Source organism: Calliphora vicina, chromosome 1 (genome assembly GCF_958450345.1).
Source record: "Calliphora vicina chromosome 1, idCalVici1.1, whole genome shotgun sequence".
In the NCBI taxonomy this organism is placed as follows: domain Eukaryota; kingdom Metazoa; phylum Arthropoda; class Insecta; order Diptera; family Calliphoridae; genus Calliphora; species Calliphora vicina.
In genome coordinates, this window is record NC_088780.1 from 153833694 (window position 1) to 153851498 (window position 17805).

At 26.4% G+C, this 17805-nt stretch overlaps 1 protein-coding gene across 2 annotated transcripts in view; it reads left to right on the plus strand.

The window, feature by feature from the left end:
• The window catches only part of LOC135964128 (fatty-acid amide hydrolase 2-A), a 54105-nt gene that overhangs the window by 33564 nt on the left and 2736 nt on the right, over positions 1-17805 (plus strand). The gene's annotated exons all lie outside the window — the stretch shown is intronic.

Sequence of the window (17805 nt, forward strand, 5' to 3'; positions counted from 1 at the left end):
TCGTAACATGTTGTTTTTTTGTTACTCTTTTTTAAAAACAAACATTTTAAATTGCTACTGTATTTACATGCATATTTTCCTCTCTATCTACTATCTATCGATATTGGTTATTGATAGCTATACATATCTACATAAATACGCTTATGCATTTATACACAGATATACATATATTTTTTATAAATGCTATTGCAAAATTTACAATTTTCATTTATTTACTTTTTACATTAAAACTACATAAGCAATGTAAATTACATATTTATATACAGTCGAATGAATTTAAAACGAATTCATACATATGCAAATAGTGAAGGAAGTTAAACATTAAATGCACAACAATTTTGAATTCTTTCGAATTCTTCTAAAATTCTAATAATTAGTAACCAATAAAACTTAAACTAAGATGGACTGCACAATAATTATAACAAATTACTATTAATTTATCAATATTTACATTTTTAAATCCTAGTAATAAAGACCACACTTTCTTAATCATAGGCATAAATTAGCTTTCATTCCTTGTTCACAATAGCTAAACTTCTCTATACTTAGCTTCAAATGCATAATTTTATTTTAGGAATTTCACATTTACATTTACATTAATCTTACATTTTACTTAGGTTAGATGGTAATTGGCTGTCTGTCAATCTTTTGAAATTATGTTCAAATAAGATACTTATCATTGAAGGTATAATTTAGATCAACTATAAAATAAAACAACATTAAAATATTAGATTGACAAGACATTTAACGAACCACAACGATGTGAAATTTCAAATTAAAATGCCCTTGATTCGACAGAATATATGTAAATATGTCTTTATAATAGTTTTGCTTACAATAGGAATTGAAAAGTACATTTATACATTTTGAAGTACTTTTTTATATTCGTTAATGCCGCAGTATACTACAAGTTTTAGCCCAATTACATGATATGTTGAAATCGGGCTGGTATTCATTCCCACACAATTTTTACTTGAGCAAAATATTGAAACTTCTTGATTTATTCCAAAACATGTAGAGAATTGTCTGTGCATCGCTATATTACCCTGTAATGCTTAAGCATGCCTCAAGACAAATGTAACTGATATTTCATTTCAAAAACTTTGAAAGCTTTAGAAACTAATTTACTAAGTGCATTTTTTATCAACTGTTACATGAGTTTTTGAAATGTAAAATCAGTTATATTTTCATTTATTGGCATTTTTGCGATGAGAGCCTTGGTTAAGACTTTACTTAATGTCATGAAAAAAGAAATTCGAAAGATTTAAATTCACAAAGAGTCCAGATGAATAATATTACCTTTCCAGCTGGCCCTTCCTTTTTACAAATATTTAGTTAATGTTTTAAAATGTTTGTTCAAATAACTTTTCCTTCCAAAAATGAGATCCATCTCCCTACTCTTAACTGAAAGGACAATAAAAATACTGTCATCAAGTATATGTCAGTTGACTCCTGTCAAAATTTGAACAAGCTGTGTCATTTAGTTTGAAATTGATAGAAGACTACCGTGACTTAAGGAGAAAAAGGAAAAAGTGAATTTCTTGGCCGTACAAGCACGTAAGATGTAGAACATCCTGGATGCCCAGTTGAGGTCTCTACACCCGATACAATTGAAAAATTCGGCGTTGGCCGATTGGAGATTGTGAAAGCAATAGGTGTCTCACATGGCTCAGTGGTTTAAATTTTGAGTGATTTGAAAGCTTGATGGGTGCTGAGTTTGCTCCGAATCGACCACAAACGCAATCGTGTGACAACTTCGCAGGAGTATTTGGCGTTGTTCAACTGCAATATGGAAGAGTTTCGTAACCGTGTACGAAATGTGAAACCACCATAACACACCAGATACCAAACAACAGTCAAAACAGTAGATTTCGGCACCAAAGAAGGCCAAATTGGATTTGTCAGCCAATAAAGTCATGGCAACCGTTTTTTGGAATGCACGCAGTATAATCCGATACCTTCTAAAGGGAAAAATAATCAATGGTGCATATTATGCCAACTTATTGGGTCGATTTATTGAGGATTTGAAAAAAAAACAACCGCACTTTCTTTTTCACCAGTACAATTCAAGGCAAAAATACATGAATTAGGCTACGAATTGCTCTCTCATCCGCCCTATTCTCCAGATTTAGCCCCGAATGACAATTTCTTGTTTCCAAACCTGAAGTAATGGATCGGCGGAAAGAGTTTTGTCTCCAACTATGAAATCATCTCACAAACAAATACCTATTTTGATGACATCGACATATCTTATATTTTGGAAGGGATAAATTGGAGAAACGTTGGAAAAAGTGTATAGATCTCAAAACTATGTTGAAAAATAACATGATTTTTTATCCAAAAACCTGTGTTTCATTCAAAAAGACACGGACTTATTGACACGACCTGGTACGATGTCTAAAGGTCCACTGGAACATGCTCTACAGGAATAACTTTAAATAATAGTCTTATATCGATAAATTTCAAATCACACTAAATAAATATCACATATTATAGAACCTAAAAAATGTAATGTTTCTAAATAAAAAGCTGCTGACAATGACAAGGGACCTGTTCTATATTATAAAAAAAGAGATCCGTCACTTTAACATGACGTCATACTAAGAAATTGACACATTTTACACAATATGTGGCAGGTCACCGAACTAAGTTAGGTGAACTTGTTCCTCTATAATGTTGATTATAAAATTAGATTCAAATTAATGAATATTTTTATACCCACCATCAAAAAAGGTATATTGAGTTTGTCATTCTGTTTGCAATACATTAAAAAATTTGTCGCAGACCCACATTAACTGCATTCGTTTAGGACCGTCTAGAATCTAATGAGGACCCAGAATATATATAACAAAGTGGTCTGCGACAAACATTTTGAGGAATGTTTGGATGGTGTGTATAAAAATGATGGCCAAAAATATCATTAAATATTGTTACCGAAATAATTCCAAAACTTTCGAAAAATTTCAAAATTGTTGTATCAAAATTATTTGGCAGCCCTTTTAACACTCTGAATAAATGTACTGTAATATCTAATTCCATGAAAACTAATTTTGTAAACATGGCTAAGTGTTTTAATAGTAATTATGGTAGTAATAAAGTACTTTGGCTAAAGTTTATCTATTGTTAATGTTAGTAAAGATAATAAATCATACAATATTTAAAACTTCTTACACTAGTTTTATTAGCTCTCTACACCATTTCCAAATGTATTTCAGAAATTTTTTATAATTTTCTATTTGTGTTTCAGAATTTTTAAATTATATTTGAAAATTTTCTAAATATTATTTCAGAAATTTACATTAATATTGCTATTAGAATTTTTTGAAATTGAATCTTCTAAAAAATAAATGGAATATTCTGAAATACAATTAAAAAATTCTGAAACTCAATAGAAAATTTCTGAAATGTAATTGGAATCTGAAATAATCAATTGGAAACTTCTGAAATGTAATTAGAAATGGTGTAGTGTACTACCAAGTAAAGCAATTTGTTTTTTTTTTGTTTTGTTGGTTAATATAATTTTGCATCCTTGTGAAAATTCAAACCCACTCCTCATAAACGTACTAAAAGTACCATAATAATGCAAACATTTCGAACTGACCTTGACTATATGTATTTGCATAGTTACTAGTTAGTTAAATTGTATAATAAACATTATTTCATAACGAAATTATTAACTATCGTTAAGTGCAGCTACTCTACCTTACTGGTACATATTTAATTTAGTGAACCATAAAAGCTGTAAAAATATGATTATTTCTGTTTTTATTTAAGGTTGAGATACTTGCAAATGTACGTATTATTTAGGTACGTACCGGTGTGTACGGATATGTACTCTGACATTAACAAGTGCAGATATGTATTGTTTTGTTTTAATGTTCATAATTATATGCAATTTTAATATTATATGAAACAATAATTTTTTAAAAAAAATATTATAATTACAAATAAACAATTATTATTTTACTTTTATTATGTATAGTAGTATAAAATTAATATTAAATGGGTTAAAGTTCAAGTACATTCTAAAAAAAACAAGTAGTTTCTTTTTTATCAAAACAATTTTACCGAATATCATTGGGGAATTTTGTATTTTTTTAAAATATAACCTCATTAAAGTAAAACTATAATTTTAAATTGTAAAAGTTTAACTTTGTAAATAAAAACTACGAGTATGTACTTCAAGTTGCACACAGTCCTCAGTACTTCTGTATATATTAAATTCATCATATTATTACAACGATTTTGTGATAAAATTTGTAATACTAGGATAGTTTGAATTTAGTGAAACCTAGTTATATGTAAAACTATTGACAAACATGTAACACATCCTGCAGACAACATACAGAGGTTAAAGGTTACAATGGAAATTTTTCCAAATACATATTTAATTAATAGGCCAAAAACCAAAAAAATGCTTAAGAAATTTATATTTTTTTATTACTATTACTATTTTTATTACTATACATATACTTTTATTTAAGTATATTAATAAAAAAACAAGTAAGGGAGCTATATTCGGGAGCTATATACAAAGTATACTTTAATGGCGTTTTCTTTTCTGGCATAAATGATGCCTTTATTCTGCCTTTTACCCTTTTCTGTGTTCTTTTCTAAAAAAAATTTAGTTTGGCGAGGGTATAACGTGTTCTTTTCAAATAATGTTGCCCTAAAACCCCGAAGATATGCTACACGTTTCACCCTCAATTTATCAAAGGGTTAGAAATGCAGCACTTTTTAAACAGCTAAATGTATAGTTTTACAACATTTAGAAGGTACATAAAAGAAAATTGCATAAATGGTAATGGTTTTTGTTCTATTGTGATCGTTAAAAATGTAAAACATTATGAGGGTATGGGTAATATTTAATAAATGGTACAAAATATATTGGCAACATTTTGTGTCAGAAAAGAAAACGCCATAAGATAAAGATTGAAAATATTTGTTGGTGAAAAAAATTTAAGGTAAACTAATTTTTTATCAAACAGTTCACTCTAATAAATTTTCATGTAACTTTACTCCATTTATAGTAGGTAACTTTTCTCCTACTATATTTAGAGTAAAAATACATGTTATGTCTAAACTCAAATATTTACACACATTGTATGTAAAATAATAGATACAAAAACTGTAAATTTACCTACATATATGTATGTGTAAAAAATGTTTAGCAACATACCAATTTCATGTAAATTTTAATTTTTTGTATGTAAAAAACATTAATAATCAGCCCAATTATGAATAAAAATATGTAAAGTTACAGTTAAACTGCTTAAAGCTACATATAATACATGTATATATAATGTCAATATTCCCACCCCTTTCTATTCAAAAGACATAAAATTAATAAACTTATTTTTGAAGGATATTTTATTAAAAAGGAACTGTTTTATTAAGATTTAACACTGAACAAATATAAAAAAATTAAAAGAATATAGACAGAATACATATAACACAAGTTTTTGGATTACGGAAAACATCAGTCAGACCAGATATTTGAAAAATATCTTTACGGTACTTTTATACTTTTTGTTGCGATAACTGTAATTTTCGATTTGCATTTGTCCAATTTAAATTCACAACTTCAGCATAAATATTGCTGTAATTACTTGTTCTTTGTTATGGTATTTGCTTCCGATATATAGACACTCTCAGCAATATTTAAATAAATTTCTTAACAATTGAAAATTTTTCTTTGAGCAATTTTTTGACAATAAACGTTTTCAAACTTTTTATTATTTCAGTAAAAATTTTTTGACAATTCATATTTGTATATTACTCGTTTTGTGTTTAAGATTCATATAAATTTTACGCACAATATATGTAATTTCAAAGTAAATATGTTTATTTATTAAAAACATGTTTATCAACATTCAATATACTTAATTTTGAATGTATTTTTGCAGGCAAAAGTATGTAATTAATTTCCATAAACATATTATGTCTAAATTTACGCATTTTCTGTAATTTTACATGAAAAATTACTTACTTTACAGGAGTAATTTTACATGCATTTTTTAGAGTGTTGTACGGGAATACAAAATTAATTGTTTTGTTAAGAATTAGTGTGCTGAATTCCCAATAATTGATGAATTCTAATTTTTGTTTGTTTTTTTCCCCCGATTTTGAGCCATTGTATGTCCGAATTATTATGGCATTGGAAAGATCTTTGAAATATCTATCATTGGATATCCATATTTTCTATATAAATAACTTACCCACATTTTCTCAATATCTGGTTAACGTTTTTCGTAACGATGAACCTCCAATTAACATTTTTTTTTGTATGAGAACTGTCAGTTTATCGTCACGATAAAACATAACCAGAGATTGAGAAAATGGGGGTTTGTAATCCACATATAGATCAAAAATAGGTAAAAAAATCGGGGTAGTCGTGGTTTTTTGCTTATAACCCAGTCATTTGTGGATCGATTTGGGGGCTACGGAAAGTAGCCCCCAAAAGTATGATTCATACAGCAATATAATCACTATAGACCCAGTTCGGTTGCTATTTAAAATCGAGAAAATCGGCCCAAGATATAAGGAAAAAAACTGGACAACCTACCTGGACTATATGGATATCTAACCAAAGATATTTCAAATTCATTTAAAACGACGTATATAAGGGCATAGTAAGTCGGACCTACAATGGGTCAAACTCGGGAAAAGTGTTTTGTAACCCGAATTTTTGTTTACTAAAAAATTTTTTTGTTATACGTTTTATTTCACTAATAAATAAAACAAAATTTTAAATTATACGAAAACTTAAAAAACAAATTTAATTTTGTTCAGCTAAAAATATTTAAAATTTTTATTTGAAAGTATAATTTAGTGAAGGGTATATAAGATTCGGTAAAGCAAAATTAACAATTTCCCATAGGGTTTCTATGTGATTGAGATCTGGCGATTTTTCAGGCCGCATGAAAACACTCGGTTACAACCCTATATGTAAATTAGAGGTCATTGTCGTGCTGGAATCTCCAAACTTCAGCCTATGGATACATAATATCATTTAAAAGGGATCTGCATCTGATTCCAGTCATAGTATATTTTAGGATATGAATTGAACCCATTTTCCTGACTGCCCCACAATATAATATTTCCACCGCCAAACTTGACTTTGTTATTTGAGTACTTGGGGACCAGTCTAGATTCCTTCGTCCTCATCTATGATGTGAATTTCATAACAAAGATATTTGTTTTTGCTGTTATTTCTCTATCTTATACAATTAATTTTTTACGAATGCAAAACCCTTTATCTTTTCAAATATTTTTTTGGAATAATTTCTTCTTGCAATTCATGTTTACTTACTTTACTTATTTTTCAATCATTTATCAAAATAGTGAATGCTGATTCTGAACTGAATTACCCTGAACATATTTTACCTTTTTGTTTTTGGAAAATATAATGTCCATGGCATTAAAATAAATAAATAAACTTGGAGTTTGCTTAAAAAAGTGTCTGCTTTTAAAGTTTTATCTAGTATTTTACGATAATTTACACCAAAAACTTAAAAAAGCAAAAATTGTTTATTGTTTATTGTTAATTTTTTAAATAAATTATATTAAAAACTGACAGATCGCATAAATGAAATCAAAATAATTAAATTTTATTAAAATGCAAAATCCTCTATCTTATCATTTGCATACATACACATTGAATATTTTGAGTAGAAAAATCCTCTAGCTTTCATAAAGTCCCCAATAATGAAAAATTTTAAGAACCAATTATATGTGTCAGATTCAGTAGTTGCTTTAAAAAAATATTGTAGAATATCGAATTTTAATAACTCAAGTAATACCTGAAAAGTTGTGTTTTTTAAGATAGAGGCTTTTGAATATAGGCCCTCGATATTTATTATTAAATAATCAGAGATATTTATTAATACTAGGATCGCCTGGTGGTCAAAATTCGACCACTAATAACGAAATTATACAGTTACTTTGAGTATACGCAAAAATATTTTTTCACGTTTGTGTACAAATTTAGATGTGCATAAACATGTTGTTGTTGTTTTTCAAGCAAATTTAGAACGCTTTTTAACACTTTTATGGAAATAATTTTTAAAAAAAATTTATATTGTGCACATCTAGAGAAAATAATCTTTTAAACCATATATATATATATATGTTTCATCAATATTGGTGGACAATAACATACTTAAAAGTGTACCACAAAAAAACGTGTGGCCTATTTATATATAAGATTTCGTTATGTCGAGCTCTTAAAGAGAAACCATTAATATATTCGATTTTCTGTATGATATATTAAAAATATTCATTATGTCTACCTCTGAAAAACAATTTCATTGGTTAAATCCCATCTTTAACATGTAATAATTGATCACATGTATTTTTGTGTTGAGTTATTTAGGGTATAGGTTGTCATTTCCTGTGAATTTGCCTTAATTTTCTTTGTCATTTTTAACAGTTATTTCATTTAATTGTTGTCTAGTAATTTTCTCTTCATTAAAGCTCTTGTGTCAATAATTAGCATTTAATGAAACCACCATAAATTTTAATATTTATAAGAGTTTTCATAGAATTTTTTTATGCGATTTAAATAAATTACGATGACTATGACATTTTTAAATACAGAACATTTTCTATAACCTTTTTTTAACTGCAAATTACGCAATATTGAGCGTGTTTAATTATAAATATTCATTTATTGCTACATTGAAAATTTTAATAACAGACAGCTAATGCAATTAGTAACACATTTTCCACTAATACAAACTTTATTTGAGAGCTAACGATATTGAATACCGAAAAAAAAATAACTTCAAGTTTGTCTAAACGTAACAACTAACATATTTAAACCGTTAATCAAGTACATAGGTGATGAAGTGTTTTATATGGAAATTAGTTTTGAAAATTATTTGAAGTTTAATAATCAAAATAGGTATTTTTCTTGCAGCAATCTTGCGGAAAGCATTCTCATATCTAAGTGATCATTCAAAATTAAAACCACACAGAGAAAACAGATTCGTGTTCACAACCGAATTTGTCCCCAATCGAATTTAGTCGGTTGCATGTACTATCACACAATTCGGTTACAATTACTAACAATTTCTTTTCTTAGCACAATATTTTCGATAGCAACATTTGACTTTTAGTAACCTAACAGGTATAACAACAGATATTGTTAGCTGTTAGTATGGTTAATAGAAAAACATAATATGTTTAGTACCGAATATATGATAGATGCAACTGAATTAACACATAATTGGCGTTCATAACAGAAAAGTTGATTGACTTAATCAATATATTTTTGAGATCGGTTGCATAAAAAATCTTCCTAATTCATTAGATAAAAAAGAAAATAATTCAAAATAAGCTCAATTTTTAAACAGTTTTATTAAGATATTTTAAAATATTTTTATACATTATTTGAGTTATATAAAAACATATATATTAATTAATTTTACAATTTTAAATATGTATGTAGTTACAAATTTATATACATACAAATATAAAATATTTATTAAAATTACTACATTATAAAATTATATTAACTAGAATTAACAATCCCATATTACAAATTCTTCTCCATTAGCTGAAGTAACTATATGAGAAATATATTTTAGTTTTATGTGTTTTATGTTTACAATTTGAAAGATTTTAGTTTGACTGTTAATTCTGTATGCAAAGAAATGATCATCGAAGTACCACGTTTCAACAATTTTTATACACAGAAAAAAATCATCATTGTCATGAATTACATGTTCAACTAAACCAAAAACTGGTTCGAAATTTTCATAAAGGTGTACACAAACAACTACAAATTTTTTAAAATATAAACTGTCATATCTAAGATAGGTTATTTCTCGTGATGTCGCACTCAAGTTATAATTTTGTATACATCTATTTCGAACAGAGCCAAATGAAATGTCAATATCAAAATTGTTATATAAAATTAATCTTGCAAGTTTAAACTGATTTTTTATATGCAATGACTTCAGAATGTTAATTCTGTTGTTTGAGTTGTGAGCAGTTTTTTTAAACACTTAGTGTTTGCTCTCAAATCTCATAGAGTTTGTTTGGAAAAGTGGTCCTATTTGTTTTATTATGTTTGGGTAATGTATTAAAAAATGGAATTTTGGTTTTAAACTACCACTTGAAATTTGTATGAATAATTTATTGTGATTTTCAATTAGCGATTTTAAATATATATCTGTACCAAATGATATACATTTTTTGAATAAGATGTAAATAATTTCTCTGAGGTATAGAAATAATTTCCATTCTATATTATATTTAACAAGGTCGCCAATCAGCATAGGAAAATATTTCACAATTAAAAGCATTTCGGAAGCTGTTAATTTAAATTTTGTTTTGTTTAAACAATCTGTATCGAAAAACGGAGGCTTAACGTTATTAGGTCCAAAATCAAATAATTCGATACGTTTATTTAAAAGTTCAATTGAAAGCATCTTTTTTTCTAACACAAATTTTTGTAAAATTAGTAAAATATCATAATGACAAACTCCTTCTAAAAGGTCATGCATTATGTCAACACAATAGTTGTCCACTGTATGAAAATTGTCTAAACTGTTAAAAACGGAATTTTCTTTTAAACCATAAATTTGAAAATCAATGTTAAAATTTTCTTTAGTTTTTAATTTCGACATATTTTCAGTGCATAATAATTTTGTTTCATTAGAATGGCAATTGCAAAAACGGCAGAAATAATTTGAATTAAATGATTCTACGAATCCCAAAACGGAATTAATTCCTAAGTTATCACCGCCTACCATACATGGAATAATTTTAATTACATTACCATTCAGTGTAATACCTTGATTTTGTAAAACGTTTAATTTTTCTATAAGTTTTTTAAATATTTTTTCATTGCCAAATTTTTTTCTATCTTCTGTAAAAAAGAGCATTGCCAAAAAAATTGATGATAATTTTGAATTTAGGTGTTCTGGAAGTGCTAAAATTTTTATATATAAACCTCCAATTTTTTGCTGACCACTATGTGAACCTAACGGATTCAAAATTATATATAAAATCATAACAGGTATTAATATTATATTATTGTCGTTGTTTGGATTTATATCTTCAATTTTTTTTTTCCATAATGGACTTTGAATTATGTTGCAGAATGAAGTTGACAAATTTATTTGTTCTACATAATTTAAAATTATGTTTAGCAAATTTGTTTTGGAAAAAAGAATAGTGAAGAGTTGTTGAATATCAACGATTATATAAAAAAAATCATTTTTTTGTTTAACTATTTTATTGCAATTTGCGTATGCAAAATAAAATTCTTTTCCGAGATCAACAATTTCATAATTAATTAGAATATTTTGAATTTGTAAGTGTTTTAAAAGCAAATATTCAGATTTGATTTCTGAAGGGCATAATAAAGATTTTAGTATAGAAAAAAGTTCTAGATTTTCACTACCAGTTGTAGTTAAACAGCTTAATGCATTATTTATGCCAACATCATAAAACGAGAAAAGTTCTTTAAATGTTTTAAATGCACTAGTTCGTGGAGTTCTATCGTCACTAACAACTTTTAAAATTATTTTTAAAATTTCTTTATGTGAGCTCAGATCTGAAACTGGTATTTGTTCAATATCAAAATTTAAATTTTCTGTTTCGTGATTACTATTGATTACAGCTGAATTATTATTTTTGTTTAACAAAACTAATTGGTTATCTTTAAAATGACAAGTTTGAATATGTTTTAAATGGGACTTAATGTTAGAAAATATTCTGTTGCATTTGTCGCTGCACTTAAATCTCGTAGCACTGCGATGAATACTTCTTAAATGTACAGAATACAACATAAATCTTTTAAATTGCTTTTTACAACATGAGCATTTCATTATGAAATATTTAAAATATACAAAAAAAAAGAATTGTTAACAATGGTTCACAAATGTTACAAATGTTCACTTTTAGTGTATTAATGAATAAGTTTGTAGTACACAGATCTAATACTAGTGTTATTTAAATCATGTTGAGTACAAATTTTGAATACATATTTTTGAATAAAATTCCATATAATTTTTGTTTCCTTAGAATATATTATATTTAATCCCATGTATATGAAGAAACAGCTTTCTATAGCATCCAACGGATTTTCAAAATTATATAGCTTATCACACAGTGTCACGTATGCTTTTAAATTATTAAATTCACAAATAAAAACAATCCTTGGCTGCAACTCAGTGGAAGTTCTTTCATTAATATCAGCCTGTTCTAATGTCTGAGGTAAATCATAACAAAAATTTTATTTTTTAATGACCACGTAAATAAATACATATGTATGCAAAAAAAATATATTGTATTTCGTTTAAAATGTTTAAAAAACTTACATCAAAATGTGAAATAAATTTTTCTTGTACTTCGATTTTTGATAATTTTGTTGAGTTATGGCTTTTGGCTCTTAAAACCGTCGATGGAAACAAATAAGGGAGTAAAAGAAATGCAACAGCTTTTTTTGATTCTGCAATTAAATAGCAAAATAAATACTAATGTTACTTATAGCCATTTCGGAGCGGTAAGAGATAAACATGTTACGAGATATGGATGATTCTCTTTAGTGTTGCTACTTTCTTTATATGTATGTCGTAGAACTCGGCCAAGTTAAATTTAAGAAATGTAAATGTTTAAAATTACCTTCATTTAAATGTTCAGAACATTTCAAAAATTTTTGAGCTGTTTTATCATTTATAAAAAGAAGTTTTTGGAACACTTTCTGATAAAAAATGTCCCAAGTTTGAATTCCAGAATAGCTTGGAAATATTGATATAACATCCGTTTTTAACAACTTAAAAATTAAGTGATCATTATTATTAAATACAGGAAATAGATTAATGAAATCGTATGTTGTTGTTGAATGATTTTTTAATAAGTTTTGCCTTTCTTGCAAACATTTCGCCCATTTAATTGAAAATTCATCGTTTGGAGTTGAATTGGATTTTATGAATGCAAAGTCGTTTGAATCATCGGGAAATCCTAGAAAATTTGTAATATAATTTAAAGCGGCGCCTTTTCACAGGACAACAACTTACCTTCATATGCAGCAGAATTTACGTGTTTTAAACTATACGATCTTCTTTGCAACAATCCACTTTCGGATAATTTTTTTCGATAATTGTTGTAAGCATCGTAAAGTTTTCCTGATGCTTTTTGACCATGCTTGGCAGGAGAATAATAAAGTTCAACAGGTTCACTTGGTAAAATTTTATTTACTAATTCCGCTAGATACAAAAAATCGTAACGATTCAATCTAAAAAATAATTAATCACATCCATATGTATATAAGAACTATATTCAGCAAAAAACTATTTTCGAAGTATGCAACAAAATTTTATAATACTCACTCTATATTTAAGTCTTTTTGGAGCACATATTTAATAACTATTTTTGAAATTTTAATGCGATCACAATTCTCTAAGTATTTTGTGGAACTATTTTGGATTATAATTTTCAAATCTAAATCTTCAATACCATTTAATATCTGAAAATATGAATACATATTTATGTTAATTCAAACAAAATGTAACAAGTAGTCCGACTCTCATTTTTGTAACTTAATGTCTCACATATACGCACGCCTCTAGGTGAATTTCAATATTACAATACCTAATAAACATTATTATATTAATTAAAAAGGTACCAATACATTTACACTTTTATTACTAACACTTATTTAGAGTTCGGTACTATTGTCAATGATTCGGACTACTTGTACGACTTAATGTTAATGTAAAAATAAGTACTTTTGAATCGATAATAGATGAAACTTTGGCATCATTATTTTCGTCTGCCAATACGTTTTCTATATTTATATGTGGTTTATTTAACTCAACACTTTCCATAAATATGTCATTTGACTCCAATAAAAGCACTTCTATTTCAAATTCTACGTTTTGATTAATAATTATATCTGTAAATATAGTAATCAATGTAGTAAAATTTAAATGTTAGAAATTATTATAAACCTTCTGATATTTCTTCAACCATTAGTCCCCATCCGGGTGTGCAATAATACTGTGCGACATAATCTTGTAGAATTTCATTTGAGATTTCTTGATTTTGATAACTGAACTTAATTTTTCCTGGGATTTTGAAATGATTTTTCACTAAAACATAATGTAATTATGAAAACATTAAAAATTTATTTTATTTTTCTTTGCAAAAACGTTTAATACATATGGTTTCATAAGAAAATTAGATTTCCAATATTGCACTAAATCAAATAAAAGTAATTTATTCTCCAAATTGTACTAAAATAAGACCAAAACCTTATTTTATGTTATTATTTATTTTTGAAACTAGAGTCGAAACGAAAATCATTTGAAATATGCATACATTTTAGTCACTTACACCAAGCATTTAAAATAATGTAATACTGAAGTCACAAAATGCTAGAAATATTGAACATTTATTCATGAAACACATATTTAAAAAGTTGAATTTTTGTATCTTACACATACCATCTCTATGAATTTCATCAGTACTTGCTTTGGCATCACAATTTATTTTAACAATGGAGCTTGTGTTTTTGTACGTTATGTTGAGCAATAATACCATGTTGTACCCTAAAAAGATGGTTCGTATATTCCTATAGAGAATTCAACAATTAATTTTTACAATATCGGTATTCACAATCCAGAGAAAGAACTTGGTCTGGTAAAGAGATCTTTTGAAATTTCCCGACATTTATTTTTTGTTTTGCAAATTTAATAAAAAAATTTAATACAATTTTGAAGTATAAAAAAGTTACAACTGCAGAAAATTCAAATTCATCTACTTAAATATCGTCAATGTATATATATATAGAAATATAAACATAAAGGATTTGAAAAAGTGTAGTAACAAATAATAGGGACAACTTATAAATTATAAAAATAAAAGAGAATATATCGTGATAAAAATCAAGATCTCTGCAACATATTATAATTTACATTTTCTCTACAAGCTGTTTCGAAGATCTTGATTTATCTTCTTTCGTATTAATTTATAAAAATTATTCTGGAAAATTTATCGTTTTTCACGAACATTAGTTTTTGTTTAGTGTTGCAGGGATAAACTTCAAATAAATCTATTTTTCCTTCCGTTTGTCAATGTAAAACTATGCAATTTTTTTAAATTGCATAGTTTTTTCATTACTTTTAATTTTAAAGAATATCGTATTTTTATTTACTCCTGGCATCTCCGATTTCTTACATTTGATTTGATATTGAGTGCCACGTTTCGTTAAGTTTATTCCATTAGTTTTATCGAACAAGTAGACACTATTTTAACTTTGGGACATTTTTCATTCGGAATAAATTATGGGAATTCAGCTTGTAGAATATGTGAACATAATTAATAAATAAATTTGCAAATATAACGTTATATTAATATAGAAAGGCCCTAACTCGTGTTTTCTTTTGTATGTCCAGATTTTCGTTTATTTCGATAAATAAATCGCCAAAAAATCTAGACTTGAAAAAACACGAGTTAGTTCCTTTCTATATTAGGTAACGATAAACTGTTGAGATCTTGATATTTAGTAAGAGAATCCGGAAGTAAAAACTCCACCAGAATTATTATGAGAAGACGTTTTTAATATAACCGTTTTGGTTGAATGGTTTCAAATGAGACCGTATGTAAGAGTGGGTGAAACACAACAATAATATTTTTGCAAACTCCTTAAAAAAAACCAAGATACATATGTATGTACGTATATTTTGATAGGGCTAACAAAAAACGTTTTTTTGTTAGTCGGTCAATTTACATACATATAAAATATGTAAACTAAAATCTTAAAAATTATTACGACCAATTTGCAAAAAATATATGTACATGTGTATATATTTTTCCAAATTTGGGTGGATATATGTATATGTACATGTATGTATATATAAAAGTTATTAAATATAAATGACTTACCTCTTTTAAATAAGTCCACCGTTTTTTTGTATTTTTTTTTATTAATTTTTAATATTAAATTATATATTTTCACAAATTTATTTTTTGTATTTTTTATTTGTGTTAAATAAAAAATTGTATGTATATTTTCACAAATTTTTTTCATTACTGACAAGAAATTCATATGAATCATTTATTGTTTCGGTTGTGATTTCCAATTGTTTAAATTTTCATTAATTGTAATCGAATTGAAACGATAATAACTATCAATAATTAGCTACAGTAATGGAATATATATTTATATTATAAAATACATTATCAAAACCATATTATTGATTGTAAATACTAATATTTAGTACTTAAAACTAATACACTATATTAAATTTGGTTGTGGTTGATACCATACAAACTAATTTTTAGTAATTAATCAAATTGGTTATCATAACTAATAAAAATATTGTAATAATCATATTTCGATTAGAATTACGTTTTAATATTCATTACTGTTAAAAATCAGTTAGAGTTATACATTTTTAATAGTTGCAGTAATATATTGGACTAATTAATCATTTTTTAATGACTGTAACCAATTTCCAACCGATCTGTTTTCTGTGTGCACAGATCCATATCCGGTATTTTCAGATCCGGTATTTTCAATATCCGATTGGCAAAGCACCTTTCTTCAAAATAAATTTAATTTTAGTCCAATTTTTTGTATTTAATATATCTTCATCTCAACATTTCAAAATTGTCTGTATGTATACATAGATTATAATGTTCCAAAAATCCATAAATTTCATTTAATTTTTTCTTTATCAAGCTAAATTTGTATATTATCCAAAATACAAACACTCTTTTAATTTAATTTCAATTATCTGTTTACCGCGAAGGACCAATTTATTTGATATTTGATAACCTTATTATTCACATAGTCGCATAACTTAACATGTGCTTTGAATTTATTTATTTTTATATTTATATTGATCATGGTCATGATTTAAATTCTTTGTGTATTCGATTGAGCTATAATTTATATTTTGAAACAAAACTGTAAAGTTTTTTTCCTATCCTTAATATTCACCATTATAAATAAATATGTAAACATACATAGTTAATTTTATCATTTGATTTTTAAAATTCATGAAGATGTTCTCTTTAAAAACAAAAAAAATTATGAATCTGATTGCAAATGACATGCAAATTGTTCTGCTTCAAATAAATCGATCAAAAACTATTGTATGTTTTTTATACATAATCGAGCAATTGTAAAAAAGTCATAACCATTTGCCGAAACCAGTACTTTAATTATAAGTCGAATCAACACGTTTCTATGAAATCTAAGACAAATATTGTTATTTAATTTCCCGATTTCTTGATGATTTAAAATATTAAAAAATATTTTCCCGATTTTTATCCATTATCGGTATGAATTACTATATTAGTAATCCAGATATATATAACAAAAAGGAAAAAAATAGTTAGTCGTAGTTGTTTGCTTATATCTCAGCAATTTGTGGGTCGAATTTCGTATATATTGATGTATGAATTAAAGTTATTTCCAAATTATTTGAGCTCTTCGGAAAATTGTTTTTAACATATAGAAGGCCATGGCTATATGGACTCCGTTATCTTCAATGATTCAGAATATTGTTACGTTTTTGCCTTTTAAAAACGTTGGTTTATTTCCTTTAAATAAACCATATTCTTTTAATTGCTAATTAAAGCAGTTTAGTAGTTTAAAATTGTAACAACTTTTTTATTTATTAAAATTTACACAATTTATATAGCCACACTTTATTAATAATATAAAAAAACTTTAAAATAATGCAGTTGATGATACTTCTAACAGCGCCCATCATCACTAACTGACTGCAATTTTCGTTTACTATTTATATACACAGTGCCATATTCTAGTACTTTCATGAA